Consider the following 22599-nt stretch of genomic DNA (forward strand, 5'->3'; position numbering starts at 1 on the left):
AATTTCCAACTTTTCCTTTTATCTTGTGCCTGGAAGGTACCTCAAAAAATATTTGTGGAATGACTGGATTTATATATTCATTATGAAATATGAGTGAGTGATCACTTAAGAGCAAAATTCCATGTATATTTGCATTTTTATAGGGATCAAAACCTATAGAAAAGCCAGGCACAGTGATGCATGCCTATAATCTTGGCAACTTGGTAGGTTGAGAGGCAGGAGGATTGCAAGTTCAAGGCCAGCCTAAGCAATTTAGTGAGTCTATCTCAAAATAAATAAATAAATAAATAAAATGGGCTGGAGTTGGAGCTTAGTGGTAAAGTCCCCCTGGAATTAATCTCCTTTACCACCAAAACAAAATAACAAACAAACAAAAACCTATAAATAAAGGGATTAGCCTGCTTCTTGGAGCCCCTGAGATTTCCTCAGTGTCAATTTGTACATTTTCCACAAACTTTGGGATTTGCCACTTCTATTTTCTCCCTCTTGCTAATTCAATGGTTTCCATGTGCCTAGCAGTGGCTTTAATATTACTGTTTGAAAAAAAATACTATTTTGTTTCCACAGGTCCCATGACTTAAAGAAAGTGCATAACAAGAAAAACAAATTCACAAGTGAACATGAATATTCTTAAAGAAACACATGCACATGAATACATATACACACCCTTAAATATGTACATATAGGCACACCAATTATCAAAAATATATTATGTACTTAAAACAACAAAGTCCTTGAAAAATTCTCAGTCTTGCCAATTCCTTACCTTTTGGAGACCAATAGAAAGGCAATTCCAGATCCAGATATTTGCAGGTCACTCAAATGATTTGACTCTATTCCAAAAAAGCAAGTGACAGGATGAATTCTGCTAATAAGGTTAGACCTGAATATGTGTGGGAGGGCCCAGAGTCACAATCAACCCTGTCAGCTTTATTCACAAGATAGAAACTCTGCATGTGTGTGTGTATGTCATGTGGAATTACATAATTTATTTTGAGCTGTGGGGACAGAGCATATTAGAATCCTCTCATTTTCCCATTCAATGCCCATGCCAGACTCTTTTCTTTCTCCAGTACTGAGTCCAATACCCTACATTGGCCAGTTCAGAAATCCCTTGTGGAGACTAGTTGTCTCCGGGAGGTGAGAATGCTGGCTGTGAGCTTAGAGTCTGATGGGAGGTTGGAACATCTTGGATACCCTGCAGAACCTCCCAGCACAAGCTCCTCAAATAAGTGATGAGTAAAAAGATCATAAGCATGAGAGAGCTCAGAGAAGAAGGATGGAGTCAACTTCATCATCTTAAGAGAACCGAATTATTGATATGAAAGAATATCCTATTATTGTTCAGGCCTAAGTTTACTGGACCCTCATAGAGAATGGAGTCTAGTCACTCAGTGGTTCTCAACCTTGAATGTGCTCATTAAAAGACAGATTTCAGGTTGTGGGTGTAGCTTAGTGGGAGAACACTTGTCTAGCATGCACAAGGCCCTTAGTTTGATCCTAGGCAACACAAACACACACACACACACACACACACACACACACACACACACACATTTTTCTAGGTCTCTTATAGATTTTTATTGTTAGTTGAAGGATGGCCTATGGATCTGCATTTTTAACAAGCTCATAAGTGATGCCAATGCTACTGCATTTTTAAGAACTACACCATCTACATTTATGACTATAACTATATTTATCCATTGCCAGTCATTCATGTTGGTTAACTTTCTCTGGAGAATATTGACTAATACATTCCCAGATATAATTTGAAAATCTGATCTCCCCATGATACAGTGTTGTGTTTCCATGGTGGGAGATATCAGTTCATACTGGGATAGGGAGGCCTAAAAAGTCAAATTCTTTAGCATTGTAAATGCAGGGGCCAAAATCTGCTATGGATTCATGAGTTTCCTGAACCCTGAAAACAATAACAACTTGTGTTTATTGAACTCTCAGGGTGTGCCAGGAACTGTGCTAAACTAAATATTTAAATGAACTATCTTATTTGACACTCCCAACAGGTACTCTCAATATCTCTGTATTAATGAATGGAAAAATGGAGACTCAGAGAGTTTAAGTAAGTTAAATAAAAGACACAAAACTACTCCCTTCTTTGATTTCCAAAAAGGAAATCTTGGTAAATGCTTCAAGGGAATTTTGAACCTAGGCAGTCTCACTGGGTTGTTTCAGATATGAAATCTTCAAACAAAACTCTTATTGGCTCTGGACTTGAGCCACTCATAGTCTCACAGCAAGCCCAGGTTTCTTTCTTTCTTTCTTTCTTTTTTTTTTTTTTTTCAGGTACCGGGGATTGAACTCTGAGGCACTTGGCCACTGAGCCACATCCCTATCCCTATTTTGTATTTAGAGACAAGGCCTCACTGAGTTGCTTAGTGCCTTGCCATTGCTGAGGAAACCTTTGGATTTAAGATCCTCATGCCTCAGCCTCCTGAGCTGCTGGGATTACAGGTGTGCACCACTGCACCAGGGCCCAAGTTTCTAACCATTGTATTACACAGTCCTCCCTTTGGGGCAGTTATGTTATTAACTACATCAGAGTGAGGGGTTGAAGGTGGATTTTTGAGACATATCAGTCTGCTATTTTCCCTAGAAGATATACTGGAAAGACTTACTTTTTCCTTTTTTCCCAGTGATCATAGGTTGTTTACAAACTAAAATTGCTGACAGCTCTTAGCTCTACATGGTTCATTTTTGAGTCATGGCTATGTGGTGTTTCTGTGCTGTAGGCAGATTACAGCCATTGTCTTCTTCAGGCCTGTTATCAGCCCAGAACTCTAGGCTAGCTATTTTCCATTGGCCAACAAAATTTATGCATCTTGTGGGAGTGCTTCAATTTTGTAATCATCAGTAGACACCCGTTTCCAGAAAATAGGATCTACCACTTTAGATGATGGGCAAGAGGCCCACATATTTCAGTCCCAGGTGATGTTTTCTCTGGTAGGTGGCAGCAAGCAGAGTGATGGGCCAGATGAAACAAATAGTTTCAGGAGTGGCTCAAGTCCAGATTCAATAAGAGCTTTCTTTGAAGCTCCCATATCTGAAACAACCCATAATTCCCAGGGGAGAGAAGGATGGCTGTTTCAAAAGCCAAAAACAAACTCTCTCTAAACAGATTAAACCTTCTGCCATAGAAGTAAAGCTCAAAACTAAAAACTGGTCAAGAAGCCCTAATGCTATCCATCCATCAGCCAATTCAAGGGCAAATATGACTGCACAGATGATGGGGGACAGAATCAAACTATTTGAGTAAACTGGGCCCTTAACTCTCAGAATGAAAAATATTTGCTACTTCAACATGTGACATTAATATCTTAAGGTACTATGGCTTGTTTGTGGTGGCAGTTGATACATTTAATTAGGGGTCATATATTTACATGTTCTCACCTCTTTTCAGAATGGGCATCCTCTCTTTCCCATGCAATCACTGCTGCAAAATCTCCGAAGTCTTTTGGGCTGGAAGTCTGAGTGACTTGGCCTACCCTTACCCTTTGTGCAAAGTAAGGTTTTAGTGCAGAAAAGTAATGGGGCTGGATGGCCTATAAACTGTGAATAGATTTTTGTGAATTCGGCTAAAGATTCCTCTGCTGTCAACCCCTCCATTTCTATGCATTTACTTTTGATTTCTAGTTCCAACCTTATCTCTACTGAACTGAGGGATTTGTCCACAACTGGTCAGCTTAGATAGGAAAACAGTGGATTGTCAGAGGCCAGGTGTCAGGGTGACAGCACCCATCTCTCTTCAGAATTCAAGACAAAGCCTGTGGAGGTGGAAGTGAAGCAAATAGAAAGAAGAAGACATGAGCGAAGGGCAGGCAGCTGAAGCTGTTGCTATGCCCTTCCTGTTTAGGACTGTCCATCCCCTTTGGTTTCTGTTATTAACATGATCACAGTACAACCTAATTTTAACATCTCAGCTCTGGCATGAAGAATGCCACCAGTACACTTGATTCCCAGTATCCAAGAAGGAGGAGATCAGCAGGAACATTAGGCCCAGGTCTTATGTTCAGTGTAACATCAGATTTTGCCTGTGCTCAGGGAGTGGGTGCACTAGCCAAATCTGTAGGTGAAAGAATGGAAGGTGAAAGGGAGAGGTGCTTCAAAAATATAAAACTGTGCTAGGAATGTAGCTCAGTGGTATAATGCTTGCCTAGCATGAATGAAGCCCTGGATTCAATCCCGAGTACTGCAAAAGTAAAATTAAAAAGAGAAAAAAAAAGTGCTGGATCTCACTGAGAGATTCTGGGGGCTTGTGAAGTGTCATTTAAAAAATTATGTAGCTTAGCAGGGCACGGTGGTGTGACCCTATAATCCCAGTGACTCAGGGGGCTGAAGCAGGAAGATTGCAAGTTTGAGGCCAGCCTCAGCAACTTAGTGAGCGCCTGTTTCAAAATTTAAAAAATAATTTAAAAGGTCTGGGGATGTATCTCAATGGTAGAGCAGTCCTCATTCAATTCCCAGTACCACAAAAAAATAACTAATAATCATTGTAGCCAAACCTGCATGTCACCTCAAAGATTTTCATTTATTTTATTTTAATTTAATTTCATTTTGTTATGACAAAAAAAATCCCTTGAGTAGCTTCCCTTAGTCAAGTAAACGAAGTAAATGAAGGTCGATGTGCACCGTTGTGCAAGAAAATAATGGTGTTACAAGATATTTTGACTGATGCTTCTCCATTTCTCTTTAAACAGAGCTCCAGCTTTGTGTATTAAGGCGGGGGTACTTCTGGAAAGAAAAGGAATGGGACCACAGGCTCTCTTACCAGGGATTTCAAATTAGGGAAATCTGACAAAGTAGATGGGCCTGATTGTAGTCTCCTGGCAGTAGGGAACCTGAAGGCCACAGGGGCAGCTAATTTGATAACAAGGGAGTCTGCTGAATATTCTGAAGGGTTTTCCCCACTGTTTCTTAAACTCCACTTCTGGCTTCTGCATATGCAGGTGCTATGTTGGTTTCCCTTAGATCACCAGGTATAATCTTAGTACTTTTTCCTCCTCCCCTTCCTCTTCTTTCTCTCTTTCTCCTTTTCTTTCTTCTTCTTTGCAGTGCTGGTGATCCAACTCAGAGTCTTGAACATGCTATGGAAATGCTCTACCATTTCCCAAAAGAATCGTGCTTATACCCAATACTCAGCAAGTCTGGGTGCACCAGCCAAGATTTTAGATTTTATTAATGTTTTGGGAGACTATCAGGAAGGGGCCATAGATAAAGCCCTTTGGCCTCCACCAGCCCCCTTACTCCTCCCTTCTCTGCTCATTTTACCATCCTCCACCATAGAGTGCATTCCTACTCCTCCTGCAATTTCTTCTCCTTATACTAGAGTATCTAGCAAGTCGATCCATCAAGTCCTGAACAGAAGTAAGAATGTTTCTTCCCCAGTACCCATTCTCTCTAGCAGGAGGTAGGAACTATAAATAGCTATTTGTTTTTGTTGTATCACTTATCCTCAGACTTTCCTATAAGAAAAATGAAAATGCAGAGGTATTCAAGAGCCATCTGAACAATCCAACATTATTGCCCAGCACCAGGCACAAGTCCTCTGTATGCCAGCCTGATTCTCTTTTCTGCAGTGCATTCTTTTTTCTTTGTAGTAGGTCTGTCAATAGAGCATATCCTAATGAGGAATCTTTTCTTTATGGTGGGTGATCTTGCTGATATCCCCTAGGCTTCGTAATTTTCTAGGATTCCAGGACAAAACACCACCTCCCCCAAGAGCTGTGAGTTATACGTTTTCAATGCTGTCCAAGACCCTTCCAGTTATCCAAGGAAGTAGTCTAGATTGTTTGGGGTCTATTTCCTACTTTTCAAAACCTATTTCAACATTGGCTGAGAGGGACGAAGTTGAGGAGGGATGACTGCAAATGACTGAGAAAAATACTCTACCATGGAGAATTTTTAGTCATAGCCACCTACCACTGTGGTCAAGACAGTGAACCAAATACTGGGCCTGTTCAAGACAGACCTATTTCTTCCCTTGCACAGAGAACACCTGCTTCAGAATTTTGTATGCAGGGAGACACAGTAGAGCTGGGGAAGGTCCATAGAGATCATGAATGCAGATGTGGTCACAAAATCTAGGAGACTCTATTAGAACTCACGTGGGACTTTGAAAGAGGTATGTTTAGAAAAAACACAAATCAATAAGATTTTATGCAACAGGAAACAAATATATGGAATTCATTATCCTCAAGTGTTAGTGTAAGCTGAAAGTATAAATACCTTTTTAAAAGGGTTAGATGCATTCATAAATTTATGCATAGCTGGTTACTAAGGGCAACTAAGATGTTTTCATAGGAAGCTAGAAACAGGAGACTGTAGATATCAGCTAATCTCAACCCCTCTACCCCCACCACCTCTGTAGTTAGGGAGCATCAGCAGAGTAGCTCCTGGAGCAAAAGAGGTGATTCGATGGGAAATGGGTGACTCCTGGCGGTCTCCCAGGTCATCCCAATAGCCACCCCAATCTTTTGCTACAGTTAGATTTTAAGAGAGGAAGTGACTAAGCAGACTTAAAAACCTCTAATTGTCTAGAGGAGTCATATAGACTATATGTGGGGGGTGGGGATGGACAGAGATGTCAATATGCAAAGATGGGTAAGAAAGAGTCTATCTTGCCTTCGAGATCATAGTCTAAGAAGGGAAATATGCAAGTGAGAATATCGAGTTTGTGTATGGCACAGCAGGGTATATGACAGAAGTAGAGAAGGGATGAGTACCATACACAGAGAAGGTGGAGAACAAGGCAAATTGGCCTCTGGATGTGGGGGAAAACCTGAAGAGTGTGGCAGCATGAAGCTTGAACATGTTAACAGGGGAACAGCTGACCCCATCATCATCCCAGTCAGCACTATAAAATCAGTTTCTTCAGAATCAATGTGAATAGTACCCGCTACAGTTGTGTATCTCAGCAGCCCTCCTCAAAACTCCTCCATTTCTAGGTGAGGAAACAGAGATATGAGTGAGTGGACTACTTCAGATGAACAGCTATTTCATGTCCGAGTGGGCCTCTATTTCCCCCTCTACCATATTATTTGGCCATGAAGATCAGGCTATAAAAGGCAGCCCAGTCCTCTGAAAACACATGCCTACTGACTCCTTCATCAGAGCTATAGCACATTAGAATTAGATGGATTTCATTAAATAGTATGAGAATTCTCTCTGTGATTGAGAAAAAAAAGAGTATCCCTTCCCCTAGGCAGATGCAAACCTTCACAGGGCACTCAGCTTGCCAAGCTCCACATAGGTTAGATTTGGCTCCTACTCACTTCCCCAGCTGGATGGCCTACATTAAACGACCTACCCAAACCTATATTGTAACCCTGAGCATTAGAGACGAGAGTCTTGGGTTAAAGAGACTGTGAAGCTAATCCAGGAAGCATCTGTTGTGTTCTGATGTTTCCATCCAGAATGACTTAAGACTATGCCAGCCCGATACTGCCTGCAACCTATCAACTGGCAATGCAACCCTGTGCCAGATCTCTCAGTTCCATCAGGTAGAAGGAGAAGACTGGCTGCTTTTGGCTGCCTAGTTTCCACTAGTATTGAGGAAGTAACTGGAATTGCAGAGCTGGAAGGTTCTGCTAGTAGAAAGTGGGCTGTTTATTCAACAGGCACTAAAAATGAAGTTTGGCACCTCATTTGAAAACTCCCAACAGCGTGAAGGAGGCTGATTCATTTTTTCAAATAAAACTTAATTGTCATACTGTTTATTTAATAGTGAGATAATAATATCTTCTGTTTATGAACTGTCTTATAGCCTGAGGGAGTCCACACCACTTTACAGACTTCAAAATCCGAGAGAAACTAGACAAGGGACTATATCTTTCTGGACAGCAAGGGTCGGGAGGGATTGGCTTAGGCAGTAACCTTGACTTTACACCAAATTCTTTCTAGTGCAGGCCCACCAATCAGGTCCCAAAATTGGGCCTCCTGCTGACATATATGAGGAAGGGGATCTCTGCAAGAGAAGGGAGTCTGGCCAACTGGCTGTTGTGCCAGGATTTTGCTTAGAAAATAAAGAGGACCCAGTGTGAACTGGGTTGGTGGGGAAGTGTATGTCAGCTGTTTATATTACCTGATTGAACTCAGAGAGAGGAATATTTTATCTACTCACAGTCAAATCAGGAGGTATTAGTATTAGAAGGACAATACAATACTTTCAGGGCATTTAGACAGGCCTGGCCTCAGATTTGATGAAAAAGTCCAGGGGCCTGATCACTCTGCTCCTACTGCCCTTGAAAATGTGCAGCTTAACCTGCACTCCCAGAATCCTCCTCAAACTTAACTGAGCATCGGAATCATGTGAGGAGCTTGTTTTACATGCAGATCCCTGGTCTTTCACCACACTCACTCTGATTCACTAAGACGGGGGTAGGCTCCAGGAATCTGCTTGGTTTCTCTCTCTCTCTCTCTCTCTCTCTCTCTCTCTCTCTCTCTCTCTCTCTCTCTCTCTCTCTCTCTCTCTCTCTCTCTTCTTTCCTTTTTTTCTTCATGTGTGGTGCCAGGGATCAAACCTAGACCTTGCTCATTCTAGGCAGTTGCTCTAACACTGAGCTACAGTACCCCAGCCCAAAGAATCTTCATTTTTTTTTTATTGTAAACAAATGGGATACATGTTGTTTCTCTGTTTGTACATGGCGTAAAGGCATACCATTTGTGTAATCATAAATTTACATAGAGCAATGTTGTTTGATTCATTCTGTTATTTTTTCCCTTCCCCCCACCCCTCCCACCCCTCTTTACCCTCTATACAGTAGCTCCTTCCTCCATACTTGCCCCCCTCCCTAACCCTAACTCTAACCCTTCCCTCCCCCCCATTATGTGTCATCCTCCACTTATCAGCGATATCATTCGTCCTTTGGCTTTTTGAGATCGGCCTATCTCACTTAGCATGATATTCTTCAATTTCATCCATTTGCCTGCAAATGCCATAATTTTATCATTCTTCATGGCTGAGTAATATTCCATTGTATATATATACCACAGTTTCTTTATCCACTTATCAATTGAAGGGCATCTAGGATGGTTCCACAGTCTGGCTATTGTGAATTGAGCAGCTATGAACATTGATGTGGCTGTATTTCTGTAGTATGCAGATTTTAAGTCCTTTGGGTATAGGCCAAGGAGTGGGATAGCTGGGTCAAATGGAGGGTCCATTCCAAGTTTTCTAAGGAATCTCCATAGTGGCTGCACTAATTTGCAGCCCCACCAGCAGTGTATGAGTGTACCTTTCTCCCCACATCCTCGCCAACACCTGTTGTTGCTCGTATTCTTGATAATCGCCATTCTAATTGGGGTGAGATGGAATCTTAGGGTGGTTTTGATTTGCATTTCTCTTATTACTAGAGATGTTGAACATTTTTCCATATATTTGTTGATTGCTTGTAGATCTTCTTCTGTGAAGTGTCTATTCATTTCCTTAGCCCATTTGTTGACTGGACTATTTGAATTCTTGGAGTAGAGTTTTTTGAGTTCTTTATAGATTCTGGAGATTAGTGCTCTATCTGAAGTATGATTGGCAAAGATATTCTCCCACTCTGTAGGCTCTTTCTTCGCATTGCTGATAGTTTCCTTTGCTGAGAGAAAGCTTTTTAGTTTGAATCTATCCCAGTGGTTGATTCTAGCTTTTATTTCTTGTGCTATGGGAGTCCTGTTAAGGAAGTCTGGTCCTAGACCAACAAGGTGAAGATTTGGACCTACTTTTTCTTCTATAATCTGCAGGGTCTCTGGTCTGATTCCGAGGTCCTTAATCCATTTTGAGTTTAGTTTCATGCATGGTGAGAGATATGGGTTTAGTTTCATTCTGTTGCATATGGATTTCCAATTCTCCCAGCACCATTTGTTGAAGAGGCTATCTTTTCTCCATTGCATATTTTTGGCACCTTTGTCTAGTATGAGAAAATTGTATTTATTTGGGTTTGTGTCCGTGTCCTCTATTCTGTACCATTGATCTACCTTTCTATTTTGGTACCAATACCATGCCATTTTTGTTACTATTGCTTTGTAGTAGAGTTGAAGATCTGGTATTGCAATACCCCCTGTTTCACTCTTCCTGCTAAGGATTGCTTTAGCTATTCTGGGTTTCTTATTCTTCCAGATGAATTTCATAATTGCTTGCTCTATTTCTGTAAGGTACACAATTGGGATTTTAATTGGAATTGCATTGAATCTGTATAGCACTTTAGGTAGTATGGCCATTTTGACAATATTAATTCTTCCTATCCAAGAACATGGAAGATCTTTCCATCTTCTAAGGTGTTCTTTAATTTCTTTCTTTAGTGTTGTATAGTTCTCATTGTAGAGGTCTTTCACCTCTTTTGTGAGATTGATTCCCAAGTATTTTATTTTTTTCGAGGCTATTGTGAATGGGGTAGTTTTCCTAATTTCTCTTTCTGAAGATTCATCACTTATGTATAAAAATGCGTTGGATTTATGGGCATTTATCTTGTAACCTGCTACTTTACTGAAATCACTTATGAGTTCTAAGAGTTTTCTGGTGGAATTTCTAGGTTCCTCTAAATATATAATCATGTCATCAGCGAACAGAGATAGTTTGAGTTCTTCTTTTCCAATTCGTACCCCTTTAATTTCTTTGGTTTGTCTAATTGCTCTGGCCAGAGTCTCAAGAACGATGTTGAATAGAAGTGGTGAAAGAGGGCATCCCTGCCTTGTTCCAGTTTTTAGGGGGAATGCTTTCAGTTTTTCACCATTTAGAATGATATTAGCCATGGGCTTAGCATAAATGGCCTTTACAATGTTAAGGAATGTTCCCACTATCCCTATTTTTTCTAGTGTTTTGAGCATGAAGGGGTGCTGTATTTTATCAAATGGTTTTTCTGCATCTATTGAAATAATCATGTGATTCTTGACTTTAAGTCTATTAATATGGTGAATTACGTTTATTGATTTCCTGATGTTGAACCAACCTTGCATCCCTGGGATGAAACCCACTTGATCATGGTGCACTATCTTTTTAATATGTTTTTGTATGCGATTTGCTAAAATTTTGTTGAGAATTTTTGCGTCGATGTTCATTAAGGATATTGGTCTGAAATTTTCTTTCCTTGATGAGTCTCTGTCTGGTTTAGGTATCAGTGTGATATTGGCTTCATAGAATGAGTTTGGGAGGGTTCCCTCCTCTTCTATTTTATGGAATACTTTGAGAAGTATTGGAATGAGCTCTTCCTTAAAGGTTTTGTAGAACTCGGCTGAGAACCCATCTGGTCCCGGACTTTTCTTTGTTGGTAGGCTTTTGATGACTTCTTCTATTTCAGTACTTGAAATTGGTCTATTTAAATTGTTTATGTCCTCCTCATTCAGTTTAGGCAATTCATATGTCTCTAGAAACCTGTTGATGTCTTCGAAATTTTCTATTTTGTTGGAGTATAGATTTTCAAAATAGCTTCTAATTATGTTTTGTATTTCCATCCTGTCTGTTGTGATATTTCCTTGTTCATTCCGAATTTTAGTGATTTGGGTTTTCTCTCGTCTTCTCTTTGTTAGTGTGGCTAAAGGTTTATCAATTTTGTTTATTTTTTTGAAGAACCAACTATTTATTTTGTCAATTTTTTGTATTGTTTCTTTTGTTTCAATTTCATTGATTTCAGCTCTGAGTTTAACTATTTCCTGTCTTCTACTACTTTTGGTGCTGTTCTGTTCTTCTTTTTCTAGGGCTTTGAGCTGTAGTGTTAGGTTGTTTATTTGTTGAGTTTTACTTCTTTTATTAAATGCGCTCCATGAAATAAATTTCCCTCTAAGTACTGCTTTCATAGTGTCCCAGAGATTTTGATATGATGTTTCTTTGTTCTCATTTACCTCTAAGAATTTTTTAATTTCCTTCCTAATATCTTCTGTTATCCATTCATCATATGATAGCATATTGTTTAATCTCCAGATGTTGGAATAGTTTCTGTGTTTTACTCTTTCATTTATTTCTAACTTCAATCCATTATGATCTGATAGAATACATGCTAGTGTCTCTATCTTCTTGTATTTGCTAACATTAGCTTTGTGGCATAATATATGGTCTATTTTAGAGAAGAATCCATGTGCTGCTGAGAAGAAAGTGTATTCACTCTTGGTTGGATGGTATATTCTATAAATGTCCGTTAAGTCTAAATTATTGATTGTGTTGTTGAGATCTATGGTTTCTTTGTCCAATTTTTGTCTGGAAGATCTGTCCAGTGGTGAGAGCGGCGTGTTAAAATCACCTAGTATTATTGTGTTGTGGTCTATTTGGTTTCTGAAATTGAGAAGGATTTGTTTGACATACATAGATGAGCCACTGTTTGGGGCATAGATGTTTATGATTGTTATATCTTGCTGATTTATGCTTCCCTTAAGCAGTATGAAATGACCTTCTTTATCCCTTCTGACTAACTTTGGCTTGAAGTCCACATTATCGGAAATGAGGATGGATACTCCAGCTTTTTTGCTGAGTCCATGTGCATGGTATGTTTTTCCCCATCCTTTCACCTTTAATCTATGGGTATCTTTTTCTATGAGGTGAGTCTCTTGCAGGCAACATATTGTTGGATCTTTCTTTTCAATCCAGTCTGCCAGTCTATGTCTTTTGATTGATGAATTCAGGCCATTAACATTCAGGGTTATTATAGAGAAATGATTTGGTTTCCCGGTCATTTGGTTCATTTTTAAAATTTTGTTTATTTATTTGTTTGACACAACTTGTTTCCTCCTTTATTTGACAATTCCTTTAGGATAATTCCTCCCTTTGCTGATTTGCTTCTTTGTTTTTCATCTCTTCCTCATGGAATATTTTGCTGAGAATGTTCTGTAATGCTGGCTTTCTTTTTGTAAATTCTTTTAGCTTTTGTTTATCATGGAAGGATTTTATTTCATCGTCAAATTTGAAGGTAAGTTTTGCTGGGTATAAGATTCTTGGTTGGCATCCATTTTCTTTCAGGGCTTGAAAAATGTTGTTCCAGGACCTTCTAGCTTTTAGCGTCTGGATTGAAAAATCTGCTGATATGCGTATTGGTTTCCCCCTGAATGTAATTTGGTTCTTTTCTCTCACAGCCTTTAAAATTCTGTCTTTATTTTGTATGTTAGGTATTTTCATTATAATGTGCCTTGGTGTGGGTCTGTTGTAATTTTGTGTATTTGGAGTCCTGTAAGCCTCTTGAACTTGATTTTCCATTTCATTCTTCAGATTTGGGAAATTTTCTGATATTATTTCATTGAATAGGTTGTTCATTCCTTTGGCTTGTTTCTCTAGACCTTCCTCAATCCCAATAATTCTTAAATTTGGCCTTTTCATGATATCCCATAGTTCTTGTAGATTCTGTTCATGATTTCTTACCATCTTCTCTGTTTGTTCAACTTTGTTTTCAAGGTTAAATATTTTGTCTTCAATGTCTGAGGTTCTGTCTTCCAGGTGTTCTATCCTATTGGATATGCTTTCTATGGAGTTCTTAATTTGGTTTATTGTTTCCTTCATGTCAAGGATTTCTGTTTGGTTTTTTTTCAATATCTCTAACTCTTTATTGAAATGATCTTTTGCTTCCTGTATTTGCTCTTTTAACTGTCGATTGGTGCGATCATTCAATGCTTGCATTTGCTCTTTCATCTCATCGTTTGCTTCTCTGATCATTTTAATTATGTACATTCTGAACTCCTTTTCTGTCATTTCTTCTGCCATGCTGTCATTGGGTTTTATTGATGTAACATCTAGATTTGTTTGCAGCATTTTCTTTCCTTGTTTTCTCATATTGTTCAGATATCAGTGGACCGCTGAGATATTGCAGATTTCCTCTGTTGATTTACAATGTCCCTGAAGATTTCTATATATATCCCCTCTTAGCCTTCAGTAGGCTGAAGTCTTGGAGGAAGTTGATAATGCGGTGCTCCACAAGGAAGCTGCCTCTCTAGGAGTGGTGGCCTAGAGAGGTGGGGTATATTCCCTGCTAGTGGGCAGAGGTGCCTCCACTTGTTGACCAATGGTCATCCAAAGGGGACCTAGGCTGTGGGCTGAGGCAAGGCCTGTTTGGGCCTGTGTCTCTGGTTTTACCGTCCTTGTGGGGAAACCTCACCAGGCAGGGAAGACTCACCCAGTGGGGAGGTCTCGCTGGTCAGTTTCCTCCTAGAGGTTCCCCTCAATTTACAGCTACTGCCTGGGCTGGGCTGCCTTCCTCTGCAAAGTTTCCAGGGGCCCGGCCCTACCTCCTGGGCCTGGGAGCCTCACCCTTCACAGATGAATCTCCTTAGGCTGCCCCTCCTCAGAGAATTTGCCCACAGGCCTGGAACCTTCGCTCCGCCCTAAGCCTGTCTCTGTGCGGCTCTTCCACCCAGAAGCCTCCTAGATCCTGGGACCCTGTTCTGCACCTAATCGCCTGGCTGCGTGGCCCCTCCTCTGAGCAGCCACCTGTGGCCCCGAACAATCGCTCTGAGTCCCAGAGACCCCGCCACAGGCCTCTTCCTCCAGACAGCCGCCCAGTATGCCGGTGTGGTCACTAGGAGTCCAAGAAACTCACTTCGTGCCTCCTCCTCCCACCAACCACCCGTAGCCCGGGGCAATCAATCACTCCGAGTCGAAGTGACCCTCCCCGTTCCTCCTCCTTCTCCAGATAACCCCCCGGGTGTTCAGGAGCAGTCCCTCTGAGTGGCTCTGAATCCACGTGACCCGCTGCACGGGTCCTCTGGGCACCGCCCGGAGCTCAAGTGCGGCCACTCAAGACCAAGCGTCCCACCACGCTTCTCCTCCAGGCAGCCCCCCTGTGTTCAGGAGCTGTCACTTTAAGACCAAACAACTCACCACTCGCCTTCTCCTCTGAGCAGCCGCCTGGGGCGCTAATGCAGTCACTGCGAGTCCAAAGGACCCGCCGCGCTCCTTCTCCTCCTTCTCCTACTCCTCCGGGCAGGCCCCGGGGTTCAGAAGTGGTCAGAGTCCAAACAGCTCGCCACGCAGCCCCTTCTCTGGCAACCGCCTGTAGCTCTGGTGTAGTCACCCGAATCCAAGCGGCCGCTCCTCTTCCTCCTCGTCCTCAGGGCAGGCCCCGGTGTTCAGAAGCGTCGTTCTGATTCCAAACAGCTCGCCGCGCAGCTTCTCCTCTGGCAACCGCCTGTAGCTCTGGTGCAGTCTCTCCGAATCCAAGTGGCCACGCTCCTCTCCTCCTCCTCAGGGCAGGCCCCGGTGTCCTGAGTCCACACAGTTCTCCTCGCCTCTCTTCCCCTGGGCAGCCGCCGGAGCCCCAGTGGCTGCTCCGAGTCCCAGCGCTGTGCCGAGCGGCCTCCTTTACGGCGCTCCCAGCTGTCCGAGTTCACCGCTCCAGCGGGGGGAGGGGCGTCTCGCCGGCAGTTCTACTTCACAAAGTTTCCTGCGTTCCGGGACCACCGTCCCATCCAGGATGCCCCCCCAGGGGGTGAGAGTCACCCGGCTGCTTTGAGTTGGTCCCAAGCGTCTCAATATCTCCTCTTTTGAATCCTGAGTCCTGGAGCAACATGAAATGCAGCCACCCTCTAGGCCGCCATCTTGAAAACCCAAGAATCTTCATTTTTAATAAGCATTCCAAATGGTGTTGAAGTTGCTAATCTTCTAACTACACTTTAAAGAACATTGATTCCAGATTCAAGACCAAAGGGGTTAGAACTAATCTGACCCTTGGTCTGCAATCCTGGCAAGTAGCTTAACACAGACCTTGTCTTTATCTTTAGTCCTTCTTTTCCAGGCTACTTTTTGTAGATCCTGGATGTCTCAGGATACAGGAGAGTTTCTTGCTATTGAAGGGAATTCAGATTGTAGCTTTCCTTTCTCCTTCATTCTCCTTCCTCCCTCCTTTTCTCTTTCATTCCTTCCTCTCCTTCTTTTTGGTGGGGTTAAGTCTTAGTTCATTTGTGCTGCTATAACAAAATATAACAGAATAGGCTGGCCTTGAACTTGTGATTCTCTTGCTCAGCCTCCAGAGCAAGAGGATCCTCCTATCAACCTCCATCTCCTATGCAGTGCCAGGAGCTTCTATCTCCTCATCTGTACCTTCTAGAACTTCTTCTCATACATCTTCTCCACCTTTTAAAACTAATCAACTATTTTTAGAGCAGTTTTAAGTTTATAGAAAAGTGGATCCTAGAGCACAAACAGTTCCCATATTCTCCCTCCCTCCCTCAGTACATGTTTTCCCTTATAACTAACTTCTAGAATTAGTGTAGTATGTTAGTTGCAAATGATGAGCCAATAATGATACATGAATATTAACTAGTATATAGTTACATTATTAGGGTTCACTTTTGTAATATGCAATTCTATGGGTTTTGACAAATGTGTAATATCATGTATCTACCATTACATAATCATACAGAATAGTTTTACTGCCTTAAAAATCCCGTGCTCCAGCTATTCATGCCTGTCCCTCCTCCCTCCTAGCTCCCGGAAACCCCTGATCTTTTTTATTCTTTCTATAACTTTGTCTTTTTAGAAGATGATATAATAGGAATCATACAGTATGATGATTTTTCAGACTGACTTCTTTCAGAATTTATGGACATGTATTTAAGTTTCCTCCATGTATTTTTGTTGCTTGAGAGTTCACTTATTTTTATTGTTGAATGATATTCCATTGTATGGATGTACCACAGTTTGTTTATCAGTTCATCTTTTGAAGAATGTCTTGATTGCTTCCAAGTATTGGCAATTATGAATAAAGTTCTTAGAATCATTTGAGTGCAGGTTTTTCTGTGCATTTAAGTTTTCAACTCATCTGGAAGCATGGTTACTGGGTGATATGATAATGCTATGTTTAGCTTTGTGAGAAATTGGGCTGCCTTCCAAAGTGACTGTACTTTTTTATACTTTCACCAGTAATGGATGAAAGTTCCTGTTACTCCATTGCCAACATTTGATATTGTCAGTGGTTTGCATTCTAATAGGAATGTAGTGTCATCTCATTGTTTCAGTTTGCAATTCCCTATAGATACATTATGCTAATCATCTTTTCATATGTTGAATTGCCCGTATGTACATTTCCTTTGGTGAGGAGTCTGTCAGATATTTCAGCTACTTTTTTTTCTTTCTGTAGAGGGGATTGAATTCAGAGACCCTTTACTAATAAGTTCTATCCTCACTTCTTTTACATTTTTATTTTTGGGACAGGGTTTCCCTAAGTTTCTCAGACTGGCCTCAAACTTGCAATCCTCCTGCCCCAGCCTCCTGAATCACTGAGACTATAGGCTTGCACCACTGTAGCTAGCTGTCAAATGCTTTTTTGCATTTATTAGCATGATCATGTGATTTTCTTCTTTAACCTGTCAATGTGATGGATTATGTTAATTGATTATTTTTGAGACAGGGTCTCACTAAGTTACTGAGGCTGGCCCTGAACTTCTGATACTCCTGCTATAACTTTCCAAATTTCTGGGATTATATGCATACACAATAGAGCCTGGCTACATTTATTGATTTTTGAATATTGAACTGGCCTTTTATACCTGAAATGAATCTCCCTTGGTCATAGTGTATCACTCTTTTTACACATTGTTGGATTTGATTTGCTAATATTTTGTTACGGATATTTGCATTCATATCCATGAGAGATACTGGTCATTGCTTTCCCTTTTTTAGCAATATCCTTATATGAATTTAATTGTAGGGTAATGCTGTCCTCACAGAATAAGTTAAGAAGTGCTTCCTTTGCTTCTATTTTTCAGAACAGATTGTAGAGAATTGGTATTAGTTCTTCCTAAAGTTTGTCATAGAATTCACCAGTGAATCCATCTGAGCCTTGTGCTTTGTGTTTTGGATGGTTACTAATTATGGTTTTAATTTATTTAATAGATGTAGTCTATTCAGATTATCTATTTTTCTTTCTTTTTTTTTTAGATGCGTCTTTCAAGGAATTGGCTTGTTTCATCTAAGTTATCAGATTAGTGGATATAGAGCTGTTGAAAACATTCTTTTATTATCTTTTGAATGTCCATGGAATCCTTTCTACTTTTAGCCATTTATTTATTCAAAAAGTATGTATTGAGTTCTTACTATTAAAAATTTAATTTAACATAAACTTATTGAATGTTTCTTATATGACAAGTTCTGTACTATACCTGAGATTAGCATGACATTGACCTCTCAGAACTTACCTTCTTGTAAGGAAGATAAGTATTGAATAAATAAATAGACATATCTCATAAATGCAGTTGTGATAAGTACTAAAGAAGAAATAAACAGCATGGGAGAGAACTTTCTGGCAAGTGTGGGCAGGGAAAGTCTTTCTAAGCAGGTGACATTTTAGCTGAGAAATAAAAACTGAGAAGGATCTAGCCTTGAGAAAAGTCCAGCAGGAAAGAGCATTCCAATTGGAGGAAGCCACATGTGCAGACATTCAATAAAAGGAAGAGATCAGCATGTAGGAAGAAATAAAATATATTCAGTGTGCTTGGAGCATAGTAAGCAAGGGAGACATTAGTTCCGGAAGAGATGTGAGAGGTAGGCAGGGTCCAGGTCCTGGAGGGCTTGATAAGCCATGAGAAGGAGTTCAGATTTTGTTCTAGGTAAAATGAAAATATTTTGAAGGATTTTAAGCAGAAGAGTGACTAGATGTGATTTACTTTCCAAAAGTTCAGAGTGGGGCTGGGGTTGTAGCTTAGTGGTAGAGCACTTGCCTATCATGTGTGAGGCACTGGGTGAGATCCTCAGTACCACATAAAAGCAAATAAATAGAATAAAGGTATCGTGTCCATCTACAACTAAAAATATTTTTTAAAAAAGATAAGTTTGATCTTTCCTCACTGCTATGAGGTAAATGTGATGGCGCAGAAATCAGGAGCTATCACAGTAGTCTAGGCAGGAAGAGTTGGGTGCCTAAACTTGGGAAGGTAGACAGTAACAGTTAAAATGGAAAAAAAAAAGTAAAAATGAATAAATGGGGATTCATTGTGCCAGGCACTGGAGTAAGCATTTACAAGGTGAATTATTTGGGCAATCTCACTGCCTTTATTCAGCCATAGAAATCCTTCTTCCTCCTCTTTCAGTTTAAGGGTTTTTTCCTTAAAAACCTCATTTCCCCAGGAGCCACAGAATCATCCCATTAATTCCTCATTTTATCTCAATAAGCTTTGGGAGTGACTATTATATTTCCCTGGGTCTATCAATAACATATGTTCGTGAGACCACTGTCTCTATCCCAAACAGGTGCTTCTACAGTCTGGGCACATTCCAAGTAGTGCAGACCCTGAGGATCACTGTTCTCATCTCTCCCAGGTGGGTGACATTTAGAATGATTATTGTTCAGCAACACTCAGATTTCTACTAAATGGTATGACAGAAGGAAGAACTTTGACTATCAGGGTGATTAGACAGTGGAATAGATTGCCAGAGGAGGTTATGAAGGTTCCTTCAGTCAGACAAGCTGCTGAAATATGAAGACGTTATATATCAACGTGAGTAGCATCTTTATATTTCAAGGGTGCATAGAGAAAGTACTTCAAATGACAAGGGGAATAAGGTTGAAGGATGCTGTCAATGTTAGGTCATAGGTGGCTGCCAAACAATGCAAGTCAGGACTCCCAGCCTGGCTGGGCCAGCAGGTAAATAGGAAAACCAGAGTTAATGACCAGGGAGCTAGTTATAGTAAGTTATTGGGGTAAAGCCAAGGTCTGAATCCAGGGTATAAAGCCAAAATGGAGAACATGGGCAAGGTCTGCATCCTGGACACATAAGCAAGAATGAAGCTGCAGAGGATCAAACCAGGCAGAAAACAGTGTCAGAGAAATCCTGTGCAATGGTAGTGTTGGTCTGTGGCTGGGTTTCAAGCCAAAGAGAGAAATGGGTTGAGAAAAAAAAATCAGAGTGGGAAAGTATTTCCTGAATCAGAATACCATAACTTTTGTTCAGTGTAGAGCAGTGGATTCTGCAACTGGTACCCATCTGCCCTCTGTCCAGTTTTCAAGCTTCTCAGAGACAAGCAGAGTTTCACAGCTTTGTTGTGTGTGTGTGACTTTGGCATAGTTCTAGGTCCTTTAGGGGATAAGACATTGCTAGGTGATCTACTGTTTCTGTTCTACTGTTTCTGTTCCTTGCATTTCTGTGGTCAGTGAAGGTCCTTATAAGCTCAGAAATGGGCTGGATATAAAATTCACAATAAAAGAAATTTTTCTGTTTCTATCTCTGTCTGTATTTGTCCCTCTTCAAAGCCTTCCACCAACCCAACTACTTCTGTGAGCCTCCCAGAGGTCTGTTGCATAGGTTCATTAACATAATCCTTTCATTTCCCCAGTGGTTTCCACTGCTAGTTCCCTGGGGTGATAATCTGCTGCCAAAGTTTCTAATGCCTATAACAAAGGCATTGATGCATTGAGGTGGCTGTTGCTGCTGCTGCTGTAGCGGCTGCTGTCACAAAGCTGCCTCCCACCCAACTGAAACTACTAAAATCTATGCTTCTCATATGGCCTTGTATATTCAATGCCCCGCAGAGATTTTAGTGAAGCATTCCTTTAAGTTGGTACTTACTCTTACAAAACTATCCCTACTTAGGACTCAGGTATGAGACACAGATAACAAGATGTCCAGGGTAGTAGCCCTGGCAGCTATTATTTTGATTGACTGATTCATTTGTTCGTTTTTGGCATTTGCACCAAGGTTTCCCACTCTCCCTCATTTAGTTATAGACTCTACTCCTGAGCAGAAGGCTAAGTATGTGAACTAGATCTGGTCAATCACAGGACATCCATTCTCCTGTTAACAGGGATTGGACCAAATGGTGGGTACGTTATCAAGAAAGACCAATCAGAATTGTTGCCTGAGATAGATTCATGGACTCTAGAAGACGGAAATGATCTTTGCTAAGCTATATCTACTGGCAGTCATGTCTCCTTCAAGAAAGAGACCAATCAATCTATATGAGGAGAGAATAAGAAAAATGGAAAAAGAGATACAGAGACAAGCAGAGAGGAAATATAGACACAGAGGTCTAATAATGTTGAGTTTCTAACCCTAGTTCCTTTGAGCATCCCATTCTCCTTCTTATTTTTTAATTAATATAATATTTTTTAAATTCTTAAGCTGGGTTGAATTGTTTATTTCAAATGTTCTGATTAATTACAACTTGAAAGTTATACTTAAAAATCTTTTCTCCCCTTCAACCCTGAGGTCTAAGAGGAAAATATATGTCCATTCTTTCTTCTATTAGGATGAAATCTTTCTGAGTGACAACTTGGGCTCCTAAACACTCCCAGTACACTTACCACTTAACATCCTCCAGATGGACACAAGAGGCATGTGAATCATGGTGAATACAATCTAGGTTGCCAAGTTGGGCCCCTTCTTCATACTTATTCATTTATTCAACAAATGTTTATTGAGCTCTTACTATGCGCCAAACATGGTTCTAGGAGCTGAGAATATAGAAGTGAAAAAGACTATGTTACTGCCCTTGTGAAGCTCAACTTCTAATGAGAAATAGATTACAGACAAATAATTACATGTATAATATAATCCTGCAAGTGTTAACGAAGAAAAAATAGAGCAAGCTGGGCATGGTGGCACTCACCTGTAAATCCCAGTGACTCAGGATGCAGAGACAGGAGGATCTGAAGTTTGAGGCCAGCCTTAGTAACTTAGCAAGACCCTGTCTCAAAATGAAAAGGACTGAGGATGTAGCTCAGTGGTAAAGCACTCTTGGGTCCAATCCCAAGTACCAGAAAAAAAAAAAAGAAAAGAAAGAAAGAAAAACAAAAAACAGAGCAAATAATTAAGAAGGACACTGTTGTTTTAGGGAATATGGTCTGGGAAGGCGTTTTGTGGAATGCACAAACCTAAAAGAAGTGAAGTCATGTGCATGTGGATATTTTTTGGGAAATATAAGCTAAAGGGAGAGAGAATACAAAGGCCTGGAAGTGCTTGACATATTTGAAATAATAAGGGGTGTGAATGAATGAAGTGAGCTAAAGGAAGAGTGGTAGGAATTTAGGCAAGAGTAGTAACCAAGGATCAACTGTAGAAGGCCTTGGAGACTGGGCTAAGAACTTTTTTTCTAATTGTGAGGAAAGTTATTAGAATGTTTAATTTTGGGATTGATAGCATCACATAGGCCTTTTAAGGGCCTACCTCTGGCTGTTGCCTACAGAACTTACTATATGTCTTCCTGCCTAGAAGCAGGGAGACCAGGAAAGAGACTACTGCATTAGTCCAAGTGCAAAATGGTGGAGGCAGTGAAAAGGAGGCAGATTTAATTTTAAAATCTAAATTTAGATTTTAAAGGTAAAGCCAGTTAAAGCTAATGGAATTTGTTCATGGACTCAATGTGGATTTTGAGAGAGGGGCAAGGATAACTTCAAGTGTTTTTCTCTGAGCAACTAGGTAATTCCTGATCATATTTATTGAGATGACAAAGAATAAGAGAGGCATAGGTTTGGGGATTAGAGATTTCACAAGCTCCATTTGGGATCTGTTGAGCTTGCTATGTCTATTAGATATATACATGGTGATGTGAAGTCAGGAAAAAAGAAAACATGGCAAACAAATGTGCAAAATGTTAGGAGAAAGGGGGGCCCTGAGAAACAAGGAGCGTCCCAACTACACTGGTGCAGAATGCAGCACACTGCCAACATATGGGCAAACATATTTCTTTTCCC

The sequence above is a fragment of the Sciurus vulgaris genome (assembly GCF_902686455.1).
Source record: "Sciurus vulgaris genome assembly, chromosome: X".
In the NCBI taxonomy this organism is placed as follows: Eukaryota; Metazoa; Chordata; class Mammalia; order Rodentia; family Sciuridae; genus Sciurus; species Sciurus vulgaris.